This window comes from Spermophilus citellus (assembly GCF_964194105.1).
Source record: "Spermophilus citellus genome assembly, chromosome: 11".
Classification (NCBI taxonomy): Eukaryota; Metazoa; Chordata; class Mammalia; order Rodentia; family Sciuridae; genus Spermophilus; species Spermophilus citellus.
Window position 1 is genome coordinate 34,972,188 of NC_138192.1, and position 22,284 is coordinate 34,994,471.

The 22,284-nt window shown below is 45.2% G+C and overlaps 1 long non-coding RNA gene across 4 annotated transcripts; it reads left to right on the forward strand.

The window, feature by feature from the left end:
* Positions 1-143: 143 nt before the first annotated feature.
* LOC308630611 lies at positions 144-17,671 on the forward strand. Of its 4 annotated transcripts, none has more exons than XR_014017970.1 (4): positions 144-418; positions 1,393-1,650; positions 2,507-2,695; positions 17,632-17,671. It is a non-coding gene; the product is annotated as an uncharacterized lncRNA (long non-coding RNA). The 4 variants fall into 4 exon arrangements; XR_014017971.1 differs by lacking the exon at positions 17,632-17,671 and adding an exon at positions 3,362-3,427; XR_014017972.1 differs by lacking the exon at positions 17,632-17,671 and having other exon boundaries at positions 2,445-2,934.
* Positions 17,672-22,284: the final 4,613 nt, after the last annotated feature.

Consider the following 22,284-nt stretch of genomic DNA (forward strand, 5'->3'; position numbering starts at 1 on the left):
GGGCCATGGTGCATGCACACACACACACACACTCCCTGGGTCTGCAGCTGGGTGTCTTTAGACTTCTTGCCTTCCCAGCTGTCGGGGGGCTGTCTTGGCCTGCTCCACCCAGCTCTGGGCTCCATCTCCTGGACCACCCCCCCAAACAACCTCTTGTTCCAACCCAGTTCTGGGCAGGCTGTGAACTAACACCTGACACTTTTTACTGTAGATAAGCATGGCCGGACGCAGACTCTGGGGACAGTTTCACATGCTTATTCCCGGATCTCCAGCAGCTGGAGGGTGCCCGGTGGGTGTGGATGCTGGGTGAGCAGTGGCTCCGTGGGATGCCTGGGCGTCACGTGCCAGTCTGAGCTCAGTGCTCACATGCTTAGAGGAACGATGGAGTGGACGGCGCATTGTGAGGTCCCAGGCAGAGGTACTTCTGGGCCCCACCCTTAGTATCTCTAAGATCACAGGGAGTGACTTTCACCCCTGGTTCCTGTGCATGCCCACCCACTCTCCCCTTTGCCTTCTTGGTCTGTTCCCATGCAAACTCAGCAGGAGGACGAGGGTCTCAGCTGGGCAGCTGGAGTGATCTGTGGAGCGAGGCCTGCCTGCACACGGGCTTGCTGGGCTGGGTGAGCTGCTGCAGGAGCGGGGCCAGCGCTTGCTCCCCTTGGGCTCCCTGCGGCCTTCCTTTTCTCCTGGTGGAGCTGGGTCAGCAGCAGGAGCTCAGGGACACTTCTCACAGGACATGGGGAGGCCTTGGGGATGAGGGTCCACCTGGAGTGTAGCAGCTCCCGGCCGCCCTGCAGGATGCACGGGGGCTGGGGTCCGGCCCTTGTGGCTGAGCGCTGGATGGGTGGCTCCAGGGAGCCCCAACTCCAAGGAGGGACTGGCACAGCGTGTGGCTTTCTGGGATGACAGATGCCTGAGTTTCTAGGTTTTACTTCTGATTATGCAAATAAACACTCAGGCAGGGACGTGCAGAGGTGCTGGACTTATCACAAAAACCATGAGTGCCTTCTGTGATTCTTACCAGCGTCTGACTGTGTCATGTTCATGATGTGGCCAAGTATTTTTTTCCCCATTATCACTTGTGTCTTGAAGAGCAGCATTTTTCAAAATTTTCCCCAAATCATGAGTTGTAAAAGATGTCACCTTAAAAACAATGCTGCTGTTCTGTAAGTTTTGGGGACAACTTCATTTTAATTCACCCTCTTGGAGACTTCCGAAGCTCATTAGCATATTAAATCCCAAAGGCATATTTAGTAAGAAAGTCTCCTTGGCTAACTTACAGTGTCCGGCTTGCATGACCAGAGGAACTCCATATTTCTTCCTGGTAGTGGCCTCATGTCCGGGGCCACCCGCCCTGGAGGACCAAGTGCTTGTGTATTTGATTTCCTTCAGGTGCTGGATGGAACCTCCATGGCCTCCAGCCAGGCCCGGCCCCTCCTTCAGCAGCAAGTCTGGTGGCTTCTCTACCCTGGTGTTCCTCCACGCCCCTGCAGCTGTTCCGTCATCTTCAGTCCCGAGTGCAGGTGGCTCGGGGCTGGGCCGGGTCACTTCATGTACTCATCCCTGCATCCTCACACCTGAGCCAGGTGGACAGCCACATCCAGGAAGACAACCTGCCCAAGTGTCTGTGCCCGGTGTGCTTCTGACAAGGTGTGAGGGGCTTCTAATGATTCTCTTTCTCTCTGTCTCTCGCTCTCCCTCAGCCAGCAACCCTCAGCCAGTGGGCAGCCATGTCCTTCTGTGGCTCAGGGAGAGTCACCTTCTCCTCCTTCCCTCCTGCATCTCCTGCCCTGGGTGTGGCATGAGCCAGGAGGTGCTGCCTGGGCTCCTTCAGGACGGGGCCGATCCTGGTCAGGTGCTGGGGAGAACAGCTGGGGGTGCAGGGCCAGGGAGCGAGGGGCTAGCAAGTCTTCTCTCCAGGACAGGGGAGGCCATCTTCCTGCGCAACCCCTCCCTGCTCTCCAGCCCTGGAGAGGTGCCCGAGGCAGGCATCCTAGGGTCCTGTTGTGCCTTTGGTAAGTCACCTCTTCCAATGCAGCACCACCCTCAAAGGAAATGCATTCTTAGCTCCAGTGACAGAAACTAGCTTCACATAACGAGACTGTGGGTGGCTTGGTCCCCAAGTCACTGGATTGGCGTCACCCACTGCCACCTGCGGGGGCTCCTCACTGAGAGTGCTTCTGCTGCAGGCCCCGGAGGGTGGCTCTCCACACGGTTGGTCTTAGGGCTGGTTTACACATTCAAAAATCATTGAGGACTTTAAACAGTTCATATTAATTTATCGTATTAGAAATTTAATAAAACTCCAAAATATATATCTATGTAAATTCATTTAAAACTCACAAAATAAACATTTTTCATGGAAAATATCTATGTTTCCCCAGATGGAAAAAGACTAGTGAGAGAAGATGCATTGCCTTGCTTTTTCTTTTTCTTTTTTCCAGAACCCAGGGAACTCTACCAGGAGCCACATGCCCAGTCCTTTTTATTTGTGATTTTGACACAGGGTCTTGCTGACTTGCTGAGGCTGGCCTTGAACTTACCATCCTCCTGCCTCAGCCTCCCGAGTACCTGGGCTCTTGCTGCCTCGTTGGTGATGGAAGAAGCTTCTGGATGCACCTTATTCTGCTCTTCTGGTGGAAGGCATGAAGAAACCTGGCCTCATCCAGGATACTAGAGAAGGCGGTGTCCTGAGGTCAGTTGCATGGAGGAGCTGAACCGTCCCAGGGAACTTTCCAAATTTGATGACGTCAGTCCATCCATCTGCCTTGCACTTTGAATGGATCTTTGGCCTTAAATAGTCAGTTTTGCAACCTCGCACCTGGGTTCACAGAGCTTGGCAGATTCTCCAAGTGTTGACATCTACCACAAACCCCACACGTCCGTTTTCACTGGTCAAGTCAGAACGCAGTCTGTACTGGGAAGATGTCAAGTTCACCATGATGAACAGGTTTTGTATTTTTCCTGGAAAGCTGTATTTTTTCCTATTAGAAACATTCTCGGCTGCTTTTCTTAAAGTCATATGCTTACTTGTGTTTGTTTCAGGAAAATGTTTTCTGCTAAGTCATCTGAACAATCATGGGGGCCTGTTGGTCCTTCTCTCAGGTACTATAAAAAATGCTGTTCCTTGAAAATGGTAGTTGAGTCAGTGCACAACTCAGGTGACTGTGTCATTGCTTTTCCTAAGACAGCTATTGTTTTCTGTATCCAGCAGAGTGACTTATGAGAACTTTCTCTTTCCAAACAGAATATTGAAAAGATATGCACTGGAGGGTCAAGATTTTTTTTTAAAGAGAGAGAGAGAGAGAGAGAGAGAGAGAGAGAGAGAGAGAGAGAGAGAATTTTAATATTTATTTTTTAGTTTTTCGGCAGATACAACATCTTTGTTTGTATGTGGTGCTGAGGATTGAACCCGGGCCACACACATGCCAGGTGAACGCGCTGCTGCTTGAGCCACATCCCCAGCCCCAAGGGTCAAGATTTGATAAAATCAGAAAGTTTAATTCCTTTATCAAAAACTTTCTTCAATAAAGCTGATTTTATTTTTTAAAACATTGAGGGTTTGGTATGAAGAAGAATGGACAGCACTCAGCACTTCCAGACTCTCTAGAACAGGATTCCTTTTCCTAGCCCAGACTTTGAAATGTAGTGGGAAACGATGACTGAGCAGTTGCATCTAAGTGTGTAGGAAAGACAGTGGAAGTCCGGGAGCTGGTCAGTCTCTCTCCCGAAGCTGGCCAGAGGCCGGGACATGTCTCTGTCCACTGAGAGGGAGGCGCCTTAGCGTGCCGTCATGTGGCTCGGCGTGCCGTCATGTCCATGGGTGTGCTCAGAGCTGGACCGGGCTCCCCACTGAGTGGATGAGCTACCCAGAAGCGTCACTCCCAGGGCGTCTCAGCCTGCCTGGAAGCATCCAGGCAGAGGGCGACTCAGGGGCTTGGCCAGTTGCTGAGGGCCTAAGGGATGGTCTGACCTCCTAAGTGGGAGCAAGAAGGTGAGGTCACTGTAAAGCAGGAAGGGGCTCTCACACACAGGACACCCTTTCTGTCATGGTCATTTATTTTTGGTACCAGGGATTGAACATGGGGGCACTTAACCACTGAGCCCCATCCCCAGCCCTTTTATTTTTATTTTGAGATAGGGTCTTGTTAAATTGCTGATGGCCTTGCTAAGTGGCTGAGGCTGGCCTTCGGCATGTGATCCTCCTGCCTCAGCCTCCTGAGCCACTGGGATCATAGGTGCACCACAGCCCCCAACCACACAGTCGCTTTTGGCTGGGATTCAGTTTCCAGCCATCTGCTCAGTGGATCTGTGTCTCTATGCAAACCGTTCCTGCTGCAGCTTGGATTTGTGAGTGGAACAGCGTTAGTTGACTTTACCTGGCCCGTGTCTTGGTGCCTTGACAAGCGTTACCGGCAGGTTATGATTTGTGCTGATTCTACGTGATTCATGGGCCACACTTGCAATCACATTGAGAGGGTCACGGTTCCCCGCCAATGCAGGTCCATTAGGCACTTAGATAAGGAGCTGGTATTGAGTGCTTTCCCGTCCTCCTGAGGGGGCCAGAGACCCAGAGTCTGCAACAATAACGATCTCAATGCTGGGAGAGGCTGTGGCTGTCGTGGAAAGGATGAATCCTTTGTTGGAACCATCTTGGCACTTCCTGGCCAGTGCTGCGTCTCGAGACATGGCCAAGCCTGGCTAGGCCCCTTGGCATGTCCAGGCAGATGGCCTGGGGCCAACACCTGGAACTGGAGCTGTCGACTTGAGTGGGCACTAAGACTCAGCTGCAGACACTGGGCCAACCCACCACCTGGCCATCTGGATGCTGTGTCTTAATGGAGGGTGCATCCTTCGGGGTAAGGCTGAGGCCCCTGGGGTCCGGCCTGGAGGGAGGAGGTGCACCCAGGGAAGGCTGCTGTCCACCCAGAGGGCCCCCAGCAAGGCAGGAGGGCACAGCTCCCCTGGTCCTTGACTTCCTAGGCTCCCGGGGAAGTTTGAGCTGAAGGACTGACAGACCAATCATATGCTGGCTATCAGCACAGTAGTATAGATCTGTTGAAAACTGAAGGATAAAAAAATGTATCAAGAAAGAATTATTTTCCAAAGAAAGAAGAAGGGGCGATACCGTTGTCAGCTGAGTTACCTTCAGAGCAAAGTACCTGTGAGACCTGTGAACCATACTGACCTAGAAGGAAACATGGACAGACCCACACTTACAGCTGTGTGCCCTCTCCACCACTGAAGAGAAAACCAGTAAGGGTGCAGAGGGTCTCCAAAGCTCTGCCAAGCAACAGACCTGATGGACATTCACAGGACACCCTGCCGCAGAGATCCAAGGATGTTACCTCTGGACAGTTATAAATATCCAGGAACATATGCCAGTGGGAACTGCATAGTGAGCCACCAGACAGACAGCAACACACTTGAAATAACTGGAATGATACAGAGTGTTTTGTGATCCCAGAGGAATCCAATGAGGAACCAAAAAACGAAAGATAACAGCAAAATCTCCAAACACTTAAACCAAAACAACACACTTCTAAGTAATCCTCACATCAAAAAGAAAGTCTCAAGACAACTAGAGTATACACGGAGTCCGGGAAATGGAAATACGTTAAAGGTCGTGGTGGAAGAGCAATGCGTGGTGCTGAAGACTGGCGTTGGGGCACAGCCGGGCTCACATCCGTCATCCAACTCAGCTGGAACAAGAAGAGTGAACCAGGCCCAAGCAAGGAGAAGAAAGAAAGCTGCGAGGACCAGGCAGAAATCCACGAGAGGAAAGCAGAGATCATCAGGGAAACAAGAAAAGAAAAATTGATGGATCTCAGCAAGACTGACAAGGGCCAAGGGACAAATGCAAGTCACAATATCAACAGTGAAAACAGAACCACCCCTGCAGACCCCACCTCCATCAAAGGTGGAAAACCCAGGTAGACCCACCTCCAGCAAGGAATAGAGCTGATTCTACAAATAGCCACCCACCACACACACACACACACACACACACACACACACCCCACACACATTATACACACACACATCACATACCACACACACACACACACACACACACACACACACACCACACACACACGAGATACCTTAATGAGTCACTTCTAGAATCAAACTTCCACTGACGGACTCAGTAGAAAGAGGCATTTTGCATGGCTCTATAAAAATCAAGGAAACCCAGTTTCCATTTACACTCCACACAGCAGCCTCTGGGTGCAGATAGCCTCACTGGAGATTCTACGAAAAGGTTTAAGGAGGAATCAACATAACTTCTACATTAAACTCAAAGAGAGGACACTGGCAAAATCATTTTAGAAAGCTAATGTCACATTGATATTAACACTAAACACAGAAAATATTTAAAAGATCAAATATCAGAAAATATTAAAGTTAATATTACATTAATGTTAAAGCTAGATAGTAAAGAAAGAAACCTACAGACCCACAACCTCATGAGCATATAGTACACACCAAGTAAAGGTGTTCTGATCAATGATGGACTGTGTGTGCAACGGTGGTTCTGTAACATGCTGAAACTGGAACCATCCTGTCTGGTGACGTCATAGTCATGATGACATCACAGCATAAGCATCATTCACGTGTGTCGATGTTGGTGTGACAGATGGCCTACAGGGCCAATTGTATAAAGCACAGCACACACTGGATGATGATAATAAAGGCAGTTTCTGGTTCAGGGATGTGCTGTAGGATCCACTTAGTCTCTATGCTAAATTGTGCCTTTCTGCTGTCACACAAGTTCACTGGAAGACAGTGTGCTGTGCTCGCGTGCTGGCCTCCATGGCTCGTAGTCCCCTCCGCTCTGGATTGAATCGTTTTCCCTTGTGCTTGGTTCGGTCCCATGCTCTAGGAGCAATAGTGGCAACATGTGCTGCACAGACGGCAGGGACCAGGGCGTGTTTCCAGGGGTGCAAAGCCATCTCTGTATTGGAAAGTCAATGAATGTCCAACACCACGTTCCTAGACTGAAGAAGAAAAGTCATATGATCTTATCAACTGATGCTGTTCAGCATTCGACAAAGTTGAATGATTTTAAAAGGTTCATAAACATAGGAATATAAGAACTTCCTCATCTCGATAAAATGAATCTACAAATTCTACAACTAGCATCACACTTAATTGTAAAAGACAGCATGCATTCTCCTAAGATTAGAAATAAGACAAGAATGTCTGTTCTCATCATGCTTATTCAACACAGGATGATAAGTTCTAGCCAGTGCAATGAGGCCAGGAAAAAAAGGGATAGGGTTGAGAGAGAGAGAGAGAGAGAGAGAGAGAGAGAGAGAGAGAGAGAGGGAGGGAGACTTTCTGATGATTCACATAGTAAACCCCAACATGCCTACAAATGCTACACTTTATAAGTGAGTTCAGCAAGATTTCAGGATATGAGGACCATATTTAAGGATTGGAAGACAACACTAAACATGTCAATTCTCCACAAATTGATTTATAGTTTTGATGTGATACCTAACAACTTACAGAAAAATTTAATAGGTATAGATGGGGTTATTCTAAAATTTATATGGAAATGCAAAGGAATTGAATGACTAAAATAATTTTGGAAAAGCATAAAGAGAGAAGAGTCAGTCTGCCGGATTTCAAGACCTACTGTATATCCTCACTAACCAAGACTCTGGAGTTAGGGGTGCAACAGTCAGACAGATTCATGGGACTGAGACGTGAAGCCAGCTGCGTTCTGGAAAAAGTGCAAAAGCAATTCAAGGTGGGAGGGATAGCTTTTCCAACCACTGGTGTTAGAACAACTGGACCTCTCTGGACCAAAATATGAGCCAGGACCTAACACACACCCACTTTATACAAGAATTGATTCACCAGACTTAAATGTAAAATTGGAACTACAAAACTTACAAAAAAAATGTAGAAGAAAATCCTTGGTATTTAGGATAGGCAAAAGGATGTTAGAGTTAACTGTGAAATTACAATATGTAGACGGAAAAAGCAATAAACTTCATTAAAATGTCCAACTTCTACCATGCGAAGGACCCAGGTAGGGTGAAAATACAACCTGTATCCTTGGAGAAAATATTGGAAAACTGCATTTTTATAAAAGTTCTAGTATCTATACAGACTGCATACAAATTCTCAACTCTTACTTGTAAATAACTCAAGAAGAAAATATGCAGACATAAATAGAAATCTTACCAAAGAGGATATGCAGATGGCAAAGAAACAAATGCAAAGATGTTTAGCATCTTTAGCCATCAGAGAAGTGCGAATTCAGACCACAACAGGATTCTGCTATAGGACTTGCCAGAATCACTACAGTAATGGTGCAGCACCAAGTGGTGTGAGGATGCCACAGCACCTCCACCCGCCCTACCAGGTCTCTGTGCAAGCTCTGCATACAGTGACACACACAGGCACGAAGTCATGCTTGCAGTAACATACAATGGTACCGCTACACCAGAAAATAGCGTGCCACTCTGGGGTGCACAAGAGCACAGGCTGGTTAGCCGCGCTATCCTGGAATGTGCCAGAATTCCAGAGTCCCAGGAGAAGAGCAAGCTGGTTCCAGACCACTTCACAGCCTCAAAGCTCCACCTAGCCAGGGACGCCCCAGGTCAGGAGTTTCCAGAGTGTGTCCCAGGGCCCCAAATCTGCACCATTCTGCTGGGAGTGGTCCAGACGCCAAGGGAGAGCTTACTCTCTTTAAGTGTCTGTGAAAGAATCAAAAGTAGGGTAATATTTCATGATGTGAGACAATTACAGGAAGCCAAACTTTCTATCCATAAACAAAGGGTTTGGGTCCCTTGTTGTGCCCGTTTATTTGCAGACTGTCTACAGCTGGTTTTGCACTGTAATTCAGGACTGGGTGGTGACAACAGACTGCCTGCCGCTGAAGCCCTAGGGGTTTGCTGAGTTGAATGGTAGGGGACAGGTTTGTGACCGCCCCTCTAGATGGATATTATAAATAAGTTCAAATGTTTCATCAGATGGAAAGATTTCTCCCAGAAATCTAAAAATGTTCGGCTCTATCAAACTGTTTCATTACTTCAAATAATAGCAGCAGCTGTAAGTGTCCACCCAAGACCAGTGATTTCTGCTCTTTGGGGCTGGAGTTGCACGTTCCCAGTTTGTGTAAATAGAGGTCATGATATGTCACTTCATGTTATGTCATTTACACAGGAGGATGCTGCTCTCGCTGCCGGAAGGCTCAAGGCTTAGACCTAAAGTGCTCTTGTCTCCAACATACAGAATGACTCTTTTAAATCATGGGCGAAAGGAAGTGTCCAAGGCCAGCATGCCTGGTTTTGGAAGCTGGAATCGGAGGGAGAGGTGATTCTTGATACTGGACCTCAGGCCCAGGGCCAGAGTTTGAGTGTTACATTAAAACAACGTAGCACCATTAGACTGCTTGAAGGAGGGAAGTAACATAACATGACCTCTATTTACACAATTAGTTGGCCTTTCACAGAAGAGTGGAAAGGGGCCTAGTTGGAGGCCTTGCAACAAACCAAGTAAGAGATGTCAGGGGCTGGTGGTCGGAGGACACAGCCAAGGGAGGTGAGTGGGCAGAGTTGAGACACTTCTTGGAGGAGAATTGAAAGCAGTTGAGAAAGTGGGTGAATAGTGATGCTGTGTACTGGCCTTATCTAGGCATGGAGGAGGAGTGTTGATGGAAAATTCCACAAGTCTGTTTTTAGGTATCCAGTGTATGGCCCTAGACATTAAAATGGCATATTAAGTAAATAGTCTAACCTGAAAGAAAACCCAATAAGAAACTGGAACACAGACCTGCATGTTGTTCCTGGCTGCCTGGAGAGAGCCAATGTGGTGAGAATCAAGGTGGGCAGGGGTGTGGCGCAGCTGCAGAGGGCCTGCCTCACAGCCCAAGGCCCTGGGTTCAAGCCCAGCACCACCAGCCAAAGGCTTGGGTGTTAGTGGCCACACAGGGCTGAAAGCCCAGGCCTCCATCGAAGCGGGCTGTGTTGCTGGGTGTGAGATCCTCCATGACTGTTGGATTTTGGACCACCACATATCATAATGAAATAGTGAATAAAAATGTACTTTGGCACACAGATGAAAATGTCTCTTGTAACAAGAGTTCTGGATACAAAGAATTGTACCTGAGAATTTGTAACCACAGGCCGATTCTCATGTGGTTTGTGGTTTGAATATTTATTGCCTACTTGATCTGGTAAACCATAAACCCATCAACCAATTAATATTTAAGCAGAATTCTTGGAGATTCAGATGCAGAAATAGTGAAATGCCCTTATCAGATTAACCTTCTTACACATAACAATGACAATCTCCAAATGAAATATTTTTTAAAACCACAACTATTAGAAGCTACTGAAGAATTAAAAAAAAGGGCTGAAACTGGAGAAATTTTGACCCTTGGGAAAAAAAATAAAGCACTGGTGAGAGCTATATCCATACTACCTTTCTCTGAAAATGGTCCAGTCCATACTGCAGGGATAGCTGGAATCGAAGCAGAAAAACATTGGAATTCATTGGAATGAAGGGTCAAAGCATGGAATCCAAGGCGTGAGAACATGCAGGCAAACACATTGGCACCCTGGACTTTTCTCCTCTGAGTGTCTTTAATAGCTAATTGATAATATGTTGAATAAATATGTCATAATTTGGGATCTATATCAGGTAAAATATAAAACAAATGGTAACATGGCAGAAAACTAGGCAAATGTTGGGCAAGGTAGGCAAACAGAATTACGCTGTTGCAAGATTTCTGAATTTTATATAAATGGTATACTCTTAACTCTAAGTTGACTATGATGGATTATAGATGCATATTATATGTAACCCTTTAAGTGTCTCTAAAGTAGTAAAAAAGATGTATGGAAAACCCGTTAGAAGAAATATGTGAAATAATAAAAATTCAATCATACCAAAAGAATTCATGGTAGGAGTAACTGAAGAACAACAACAAAAAAAACAATAAATAAATCATATAAAACATGTAAAGTGCTTAGGTGACTGACACACAGCAAACAATTTAGTCATTTCCTACCCAGGAAATTTTTGAAAAATATAAAAAAAACTCAGAATCAAATCCAGGTAGATTATAATGGTTATAGCACATTTTGTTTTCTTTAAATCAGAGATTGAAAAGTTACGACACTGTTTGACCCCGAAGAAACAAAGTCAAAACCAAAAAAACAGATGAGAAAGAATAAAAAATACAAGATGGCAGTCCTGAGATTAACTGTATTACTATCAACATCAGGGACACTGGAAACCTTTGAATCAAAGGCACATGTTATCAGATTGGATTTAAAAAACACACACACAAAAAAAATGGAAGGCCCAACTGTATGCTTTTTTTAAGAAACTCTGAGTAATTCTAAAAAACTCTAAATGAAATGTCCATAATACACGGAGAAAAAAAATACAAAAATGGAGAAACATATACTTGGCAAACAATAAACATAATAATATCTGGGTCTATACATTATATCATACAAAATATATTTGTATCTTAAACTAGTGTAGACATAAATATTGCACAAATATATTTCTAGCTAAGAATTATTATTAAGATAAAGAACAATATTTTATAATGATGAAAAGATAACTAAACAATGAAGATGCAAAAATCCTAAATGTATATGTACTTACTAATAAAGCTTTAAAAATGAAGCAAAAATGAACAGAATTTAAAGAAGTATATGAAATCCAAAACGGTGTGAGATATTTTTTAAAACACATTCTCAGTAATTGAAAGGACAATTAAATGAAATGTCCATAATATAATAATCCAACTTGATCTGATTGACATCCATGGATCACCAGACTGAGTAATATCATTCTGTACATTTTTAGTGCAAAAGAGCACTCAACAATGTAAGATGTGGACTATGCCATAAAAATAAGTACCAACACATTTCATAAGACTAATATATTATCAAATATACAACATGACAGAAATACAAGTAAATTAGATTTTTTAAAAATATTTATTTTTTATTTTTTAGTTTTCGGCGGACACATCTTTATTTGCATGTGGTGCTGAGGATCGAACCCCAGCCGCATGCATGCCAGGTGAGCACGCTACCCCTTGAGCCACATCTCCAGCCTATAAATTAGATATTAACATAAAGAAAGATATAGAAAAGTCCCTCAATATTTGCCAACTAGATAGCACAGTCTGAGGAGGAAGGCCCATGTAAGGTCATGAGACATTTACAGTGAACAATGAAAATGCAAACCATAAAGGTTGTCAAGGTGAAAACTGAGTGATACTTAGAGAAGGATTTAGTTTTTAGAGAAAATAACCACAAACTACAGTTATCTGTATCTAATTTACATTTTAAGATTAAAGATGAAATAAGGACATTTTCAGGCAAGGAATGGGATTCATTGACCAGTTACAGACCCTCACTGAAAGAACGGTTGGAAGCCCTTCTGCAGGAAGAAGAGTCAGTCAGGAAAGTCTTGGATGAGATGAAGCTAGCACTCATATGGATAAATCTAAATATGTATTCACTATATATTTTGACTTGCTATTTGAAATTTTTTGTTGTAACCACTTACAAGAAATTACCAACAGAAGTTACTTCTGAAAAAATATTTTGCAATAAAAATGGAAGAAATAATTTTAATTTTCTTTATTACTATTATAAAATAAAAGGATATGAAGGTAAAAACTTATTTGAATTACAAATTTTTTTTTCTTTAAGAAATTGAATTTTTATCCTAGATACCTCAAAAAAAGCCTTTAGATAGTAGAGCTTTTAAAAAAAATCATTGAACCTGGAGATTATGCAACTTAAAAAAAACCCTAATAACAAAAGATTAAAGAAAAAACCAACCAAGCCTCAGGAGTTTGTGAAGATATATCAAGAGATCCAACATATGTAAAAGTGGAGCTTCAGAAGCTAGGAAAGAGAATGGGAGATAAAATATTTGGAAAAAAAACCCAATAGCTGAAATGCCTAAATTTGATGAGAATCTTTAACTTCCAGATCCCAGAGCTCAATCAATGCTGAAGACACTCAACAAAGAAACCAGACTAAGCACATCACAGTCAAATTCCCCAAACCCCTAAAGGAAGGGAAGAAACAAATAAGCCAACCTTCAAAGCAGCAAGAAAAAATGACATTACACGCAGATGGAGAGTGATAAGGTGAATGGACAGCGTTCCAACAGCAGCAATGCAAGACAGATGGTGGACTGAAAGGACAGACTTAGAACAGCCGAGGGAAAAAGGCTGTGGCCGAGAACTCCGTATCCACCAAACCGTCTTCTACTGTGGAAGTGTCGAGACATTTTCAGATGAATGGCAGAATTCACCCGCAGCCAACTTGCTCCTTGGGACGTGCTAAAGACAGTCTTTCAGACCCAGGAACAATGTTGCCCCAGAGCAACTCGATCCTCGACACAGAAGCGAGAGCGTCAGAGAGGGCAAACGTGTGTGCACACGTGTGTGTCGATATGCCTGCATTTCCTTCTCCTCGATTTTGTGAACTTCTGTGGCATGGCTTCTGCATTTCATCAGAAGTAATTAAAAATTAACTCTAAGTAGGTTTGTGATAAATTAAAGATGCCTGTTGTAATCCCTAAAGCAATCTCTAAAAATAATTTGAAGAAATGATATCAAAAACGTCAGCAACATGTCCTTCCGCTGACTGGATGTTTGACAAAAGCCCTTGATTGCCAACCCGTGATGGCCACTCAATATTTCATATTAGGAAATGGTCTGAGGTGGTTGCCAGAGAGCCTCTTTTAGAGAGACAACTACAATCCTGTTATTGATCACTGATTGAGACTCGATTACTAAATGACACAAATTTTGTGGAGACCTGAAATACTCTACATGTAATGGACCATGTCAGAAAATTACTCTGATGGGGAGGTCATTCCCTAGAATTGCTTTGGAGCCAATGAACAAACAAAACAAGCATGGTGGGTTCAGGAATCTGTGGCAGGGAACCCACCCAAGGAACCATGGCAAACGGGAGCCAGTGGCTGTTCCATCTCTGAGCCAGGAATAAGTCTCCCTGAAGAGTGATTTAACCTACAGCTGGACTTGGGCACCCGTAGGATTGAACTGGAGGGCCACACCCACAGCTGGACTCAGGTGCCCGTAGGGTTGATACTGGAGGGCCACACCAAGGCAGCCTCCCTTACAGAAAGCACTCTCCCGTGGAGGCCAGTTGTCCTCCCAGGGTGACTGTGCTGGGCTTGCCAATGGCCAGTGACTGAAGAAGGACAGCTCAGTCCTCTCATGGGAGACAAGTTAGAGTGGTATTCTTCAAGTTATTGGAAAAACCAAATGACATTGACAAAAATGTGGCATGGGTTGATTTGTTCTTGGAACACAGCCAATAACTTTGTGAAATGGTCTAGAATAGGGGGCCTTAGTTGATGGAAAGTGGTAGAATCCCTGGCACAGGCCCAATATTCTAGACAGACATTACAGACTTCGTGGTAGCCCTCTTTCCAGACGGTCTCCAAATTGCTCCTACTTCCTGGTACTTACAACCTTGTGCTGTCCTCTGCTCCCCGTCAGGGCTGCTCCACGTGACAGAGGTGACTCACACCAGTGCTTCCTTGTGTCACTCACTCTGGGGAAAGCCAGCTGCAGGGTGACAGGTAGCTTTCTAACAGAGACCAGAGTGGTGAGGGACAGCAGCCATGCCAGGGAGATCTAGTGCAGGTCCACCCGCCACCATACTGAAGCCGCCAGATGACAGTAGTCGTGGTAGGCCGGCTTCTCTGCCAGTTCATGCAGAGTCTAAGCCAGAGCCACCCAATTCACCCTGCTCATGAGTTCCTTATACTTGGAAACTAAGATGATAAGTGCCCGTTGTTTAACACAAAGCAAGGGTGGCTGGGAGTCCAAAAGGCTAGGTGCTTTGGGAGAACGGCAGGCCCTCAGAAAGCAGTCCTGTGGTTGGTCTCAAGTTTCACATAACTTACTTCATGATTCAGCAACCCCAACTCTAGCCCTTTCCCCATGAGGAATATGTCCATTTAAGACCCGTATGCATTCAAACCAAGTGATTTATCATAGTGAAAACCCAAACCACCCATGTCCGTCAACTGGACACTGCATAAGGGAAGCAGGAACTTCATAAGTAGGAAGAAGGGTCAGCAATCCAACCCGAGGCACACACATCTGGGACGTTGCAAGTTACCATGATCCCACTAAGAAGGGGTTTGAAAAAATTAGGGGGGCCAAAAGCAGATCAGACCTTGCCCAAAACCAAGATAGCAATGGGGCTGGGGCCAGGGGAGGCCTGGGCTGCGTGACTGGGAAGACCCTCAGTTGTCTGAGTGTGGCTGTGGGTGAATGTCAGAAATTCGTCTGCTGAAACCCATCAGACTGGGCTTATCGATTACTAGGCTGTGGTAAGTATTTATGTATTTTTGGTACTGGGTTTGAGTGGTACTGATTTGTACCACTGAGCTACACTCTGGCCCTTCTTTTTTTTTTAGTTATTAATTTTATTTAGCTGTAGTCACACACAATACCTTTATTTTATTTATTTTTATGTGGTGCTGAGGATAGAACCCAGGGCCTCACATGTGCTAGGCCAGCGCTCCACTGCTGAGCCCCAGCCCCAGCCCACACCCCAGCCCTTCTTATTTTTTATTTTGAGACAGAGTCTTGCTAAGTTTTCCAGGCTGGCTTTGAACTTGCAATCCTCCTGCTCAGCCTTTGGAGTAGCTGGGATGACAGGCAAGCGCCACTGTCCCCGGGAGTAAAGCCAGAGAGGAGCCAGAAGAGTTTACCGCGCTGAAAACAGGGAATGTTAAAACCTGACAGTTGCCACTACAACGACGCTACCAGAATTTTCATAGAATTAAAAGGTTAAGACTATGGAACAAAGAACCACTGTGGACCCTGGGCTCCTGAGCTGGTTTGTGTGGGTGCAGTGGGCAGCAGGGCTGCCCACCAGGCACCGGGGGGCGCATTCTCCTCCTCTGCTCCTGCCAGCTCCAGTTCTTTTGAGGAGCTCTGAGGAACCCCCCAGTCCTGTGAATCAGCTTTCAATGGCCACTGCAAGAGGGCAGAGTCCACCTCATCCCTGAAGGGCCGCTCATCTGGAGGGGCAGCGAAGGTGGATAGGAGCAGAGGGAATCCAAGGGGCTTAGGAGGCAGAGACGCAGTTAGCTGGCTTGGCCATGTGTGTTGGGGTGATTCCAGGTGCTGCTGGTACCCGCAGCGTGGAATGTCTGGAATCACGCAGCAGCAGCCTGTGGAGGTGGGGATGAGGAAGAGGAGGAGAACTGGCAACTGTGCCTCCAGGACTCTAGCCTGCACTGGGAAGCAGCTGGGGGCAGAGCCCAGAAGGACAGCTAGCAGAGAAGACCCACAGGTAGGCACCCCTGGGGGTGGTCCGAGGCTTTTACCTCGACACTGTGCGCCCTCTCCCTGATAGGAGCGCCTGGGTTGCAGTCTACTCGGTGGCTCATTTTAAAATTGGGGCAGACAGAGTAAGGCTGGTACTGATAATGGTCATCATGGGATCCTGCAACCCAGTGAAGGCTACAGGCTGTATTTTGAACATGGAGCACTGGCCTTTCTCTTTCTCACACACTGGGCACCCTGCAGTGCGGAAGTCCAGAGGGAGCTCCCCAGCAAGTCCTGGGCAGCGGAGGTCTGGACAAGGCCACAGAGCGTGAGTGAGGTCTTGGAGATTGATCCGTGTGGATAAGAGGGGGCAATGATTGACAGGAAGATGGGGAGGCATAGGTCAGCAGGGTGGAGGTGGCCTGGCACAGCACCCAGGCCAGCTAGACACAGAGGCTGAATTCACCAGGGGGTGAAGAGGAAAGGGCAGGCAGGAGGAAGTGCCCAAGGAAGAGGGAGGTAGATAGAGACTAGGACTCACCCACAAAATGGCACGAACTTGAAACAAGTTATTCACGGCTCTGCACCTCTGTTTCCTCATCAGGAGGTTTTGGGTGGGGAAATCTCTTAGATTCCCTCCAGTTTTACAAGTCTATCATCAGGCAAGAAAAGCAGTGTGGAGTGGACCCACTTGGTAACATTTTCCTTAGAAGACTGACCCCAGGGTCACTAGGGCCAAAGCCCACAGCACCCGGGGCTGGAGCTAGGCTCCCCAGTGTGGCCAGTCTCAGGGGAGTGGCCAGAGCAGGTGGAGAGACAAATTGGCCAGTTAATTAAAAGTAGCCCCTGAATTACTTCTGGGTGAGCAAACCACAGGGAACAGGCAGAGGCAGAGCTGGCTGGCCCTGGGGAACCCAGAGGGCAGAACCCACACAGAGGCTGGTGGCCATGGGCCTTACCCTGCGGAGGGCTCCAGGGCCCTGAATCCCATATGGAAAGCTGGATTTTAAATATGAAATAAAAGTGATACTCAGCTCCTCGCTGACTGATTAATGGGTTCAGCCCACACCTACTGGGCAAGCTGCCCTAATCAGTATATGTCACAAATTTACAATGTCTTTCAATCAAGCCCCTGGTGGAGACTGGTGGGGGATCTAAGACGGCTAGTGCCCTGACTGTCTTGCTCTCCTTGGCGCGGTCTCGCTTTTCCCCACCTGCTGCCTTCACTGCTGATGCTTTCCCACCGATGACCACATTTTCCCGTCAACCAATAATGTAATCATCATCTTTTTCTTTTTCTTTTTTTTTGCTAGGACCGAATGCCTGCTGAGTGGCCTTTAAGAATTGCCCAGAGCCCCGCGCGCCGGCCCTGCCGAGCAGGCCGGCCAGCCTGGCTCTCCTCCCCGGGCCCCGACGGGCGGGTGGCTGCCCTGAGGAGGCGGGGAGGGGAGGGCTGGGCCGGCCGGCAGGCGGGCGAGGATGCCGAACTTCTGCGCTGCCCCCAACTGCACGCGGAAGAGCACGCAGTCCGACCTGGCCTTCTTCAGGTTCCCGCGGGGTCCGGCCAGATGCCAGAAGTGGGTGGAGAATTGTAGGAGAGCTGACTTGGAAGATAAAACACCTGATCAACTGAATAAACATTATCGATTATGTGCCAAACACTTCGAGACCTCTATGATCTGTAGAACTAATCCTTATAGGACAGTACTTCGAGATAATGCAATACCAACAATATTTGATCTTACCAGTCATTTGAACAATCCACATAGTAGACACAGAAAACGAATAAAAGAATTGAGTGAAGATGAAATCAGGACACTGAAACAGAAAAAAATTGATGAAACTTCTGAACAGGAACAAAAACATAAAGAAACAAACAATAGCAATGCTCAGAACCCCAGTGCAGAAGAAGGGGGTGATGAACAGGATGAAGATATTTTGCCTTTAACCCTTGAAGAGAAGGAAAACAAAGAGTACTTAAAATCTTTATTTGAAATTTTGATTCTTATGGGAAAACAAAATATACCTCTGGACGGGCATGAGGCTGATGAAATCCCAGAAGGTCTCTTCACTCCTGATAACTTTCAGGCCCTGTTGGAATGCCGGATAAATTCTGGTGAAGAGGTCCTGAGAAAACGCTTTGAGACCACCGCAGTTAACACATTGTTCTGTTCAAAAACACAACAGAAACAGATGCTGGAGATCTGTGAGAGTTGCATCCAGGAAGAAACCCTCAGGGAAGTGAGAGACTCGCACTTCTTTTCCATTATCACTGATGATGTGGTGGACATAGCAGGGGAAGAGCACCTTCCAGTGTTGGTGAGGTTTGTAGATGAGTCTCATAACTTGAGAGAGGAATTTGTGGGCTTCCTGCCTTATGAAGCTGATGCAGAAATTTTGGCTGTGAAATTTCACACTACCATAACTGAGAAGTGGGGACTAAATATGGAGTATTGTTGTGGCCAGGCTTACATTGTGTCTAGCGGATTCTCTTCCAAAATGAAAGTTGTTGCTTCTAGACTTTTAGAGAAATACCCTCAAGCTATCTACACACTCTGCTCTTCCTGTACCTTAAACATGTGGTTAGCAAAATCAGTGCCTGTGATGGGGGTGTCTGTTGCATTAGGAACAATCGAAGAAGTTTGTTCTTTTTTCCATCGATCACCACAACTGCTATTAGAACTTGACAATGTAATTTCTGTTCTTTTTCAGAACAGTGAAGAAAGGGGTAAAGAACTGAAGGAAATTTGCCATTCTCAGTGGACAGGCAGGCATGATGCTTTTGAAATTTTGGTGGATCTCCTGCAAGCACTTGTTTTATGTTTAGATGGTATAAATAGTGACACAAATATTAGATGGAATAATTGTATAACTGGTCGAGCATTTGTACTCTGTAGTGCAGTAACAGATTTTGATTTCATTGTTACCATTGTTGTTCTTAAAAATGTCTTATCTTTTACAAGAGCCTTTGGGAAAAATCTCCAGGGACAAACTTCTGATGTCTTCTTTGCTGCCAGTAGCTTAACTGCAGTACTACATTCACTCAATGAAGTAATGGAAAATATTGAAGTTTATCATGAGTTTTGGTTTGAGGAAGCAACAAATTTGGCAACCAAACTTGATATTCAGATGAAACTTCCTGGGAAATTTCATAGGGCTCAGCAGGGTAACCTGGAATCTCAGCTAACCTCTGAAAGTTACTATAAAGAAACCCTAAGTGTTCCAACAGTGGAACACATCATTCAGGAACTTAAAGATATATTTTCAGAACAGCACCTCAAAGCTCTTAAATGCTTATCTCTTGTACCGTCAGTCATGGGACAGCTCAAATTTAATACATCAGAGGAGCACTATGCTGACATGTACAGAAGTGACTTGCCTAATCCCGACACGCTTTCAGCTGAGCTACACTGTTGGAGAATCAAATGGAAACATCGAGGGAAAGATATAGAGCTTCCATCCACCATTTATGAAGCCCTTCATTTGCCTGATATCAAGTTTTTTCCTAATGTATATGCTTTGCTGAAGGTCCTGTGTATTCTTCCTGTAATGAAGGTTGAGAATGAACACTATGAAAATGGATGAAAGCGTCTTAAAGCATACTTGAGGAACACTTTGACAGACCAAAGGTCAAGTAACTTGGCTTTGCTTAACATAAATTTTGATATAAAACATGATCTGGATTTAATGGTAGACACATATATCAAACTATATACAACTAAGTCAGAGCTTCCTACAGATAATTCAGAAACTGTTGAAAATACCTAAAAGACTTTTTAAATGGGCTTTCTCTTATATTTGATATTTGGAAGAAAAGCCGTAAGGTATATGTAGGTCACTTATCACTGAATATCTTTGCCTACAGGCCTCATGAATACATTAGCCATTGGTAATCTGCCTATGTACATGGCACCTGTTTGAGCTCTCATGCTTTGAAAAATTGTCTGTTCTTCCAGAAGACTGCATTGGAAGTACCACATTTCACCTCTGCGTGACCTCTGCTAGTAGCACTCTGAAATTGTTTTAGTTAAGTCTTTTAGGTTATAAAATGTATTATTACCATGGATCCAGTTGTCAGGTATTATTATCAATTTTGAAGAAATAAATTTTGAGGACGTATAAGAAAAGAATGCATCTTATGAAATGTTACAATGAAGCCTACTGTTGACCTTTGACTATTAGGAGTTTTAAGTGTGTTAAAATCTGTAATGGACAATTAAGGGAATTAACCAGAGTTGTGAGCTCACCAAACAGATTTCAGTATAGATTTTGTCTTTATCAAAAGAACTTAAAGAACAAGTTACAGTTAAAATTTGAGTGGAAGAGCTTGCTGTAGTTGTTCCACATCTGGTTGTTGCTGTTTACATTCCTTTGTTGAGCCTACGTCTTCATAAGCCTACACCTTCATTTTAGCAGGTAAATGGTGAACACTTTTGCTTCACGGTCAAGACAGAATCAGAGGCTGTGGATATGGGCAACTTGTCTGTTTTCTTTTTCCATGACTATATCTACTGCCTCGTCTTGATTTATAAGCAAAACCTGGAAAACCTACAAAATAAATGTTTCATGGTTTATCTAGAAATAATACAGAAAATATTGCTGTTATTTTTGGTGAAGAAAATCAATTTTGTATAGTTTATTTCAATCTAAATAAAATGTGAATTTTGTTTTTAAAAAAAAAAAAAGAATTGCCCAGAAATGCTGGAAGCCATAGATTCCAGACTCGGCGTCCTGGTGTGCTCCAGCCAGTCCTCAGAGCCCTCCACCCTTCTTCCAAACTTCTAGACTAATAAAGAGAAGTGGGATGAGAACTCCCAGTGGACTCCACATCCCAGCACAAACTTGGAGAGGCTCTGGTAGTCTTTAAACAAATGGACGTTAGAAGGAAAAGTCTTCGCGGGATCTCCAAGAGTTGAGTCCTGGGGGACACGGTGGGACACTGGACCATCTATCCTGGCTCCCCTCCCCACCCTCCATTTCCTGCACTGTCTCTGGCATTTTTCTCTTCTCCCCGTCGTATAATGGAATGTGCATTCTGGATCTTTTCCCAGCCTGGCTTCTTTCACTTTGCCGTGCACACTGAAGAAGCAGCCATTCCTTGGTGTGGATGGATGCTTCATTATTGAGATTGCTAAGCGTGTCGCCGTGTGTGAAGGGACCACAGTTTGCTCCTCCCCGGACCTGCCCGATCTCTACCCTGGTTGCTTCGGGCTTTTGGTGACTGTGAATGGATGTGCGTGGCATTGGCATGCTGGGTTTGTGAGGACGTGTTTTAGAGCCAGCTGGGTAATCACCTAAGCACTGGGATTGCTGTGTTCAGCTCTGTAAGAAGCTGCCAAGTTGCCCTCCAAATGGGTGAGATCACTTGCCCTCTCAGGAGCAGTGAGAAAGAGTTCCAGTTGCTTTGCATCCTCACCAGCACTCACTTTGCTTTTTTCAACATTTTAAAAAATTTTCGTCATTCTAATAGGTGCAAATGGTGTGGCATTGTTTTAACTCACAGTTGCCTTCTGGCCCATGATGCTAAACATCTCTCCAGGCCTGTCCACCTTCTCCCTACCCTCTCAGGTGAGGCATCTGCTCAGATCTCTGCCTGGTTTTTAACTGGATTACCGGTTTTTATTGTTGTTGGATTTTAGAATCCTCCCCACCGATTTTAAAAAGGAGATTATAAAAGAATACATCAGAGCAAAGAAAGCTTAGAAATGTTACAGCCATTTGATGTCTATTAAGGCCAGGAATAAACTTGTGTTTATATTTTAGATATATACTTTTTCATTTTATTTGGGAGTAATTCATCTTACTTTACAAAATTATTTGCCACTGTAGGTTGGAAATTTAAAAAATAAAACATAGAAAACCAGCCCTTCTCCCAGAGTTTGAAAAGCACCGCATTAGAAGACTGAGAGGAATTTCAGAGAGACCAGGAGATTGCTCAGGTCAGGACTGACGCGTCCGTAACGGCG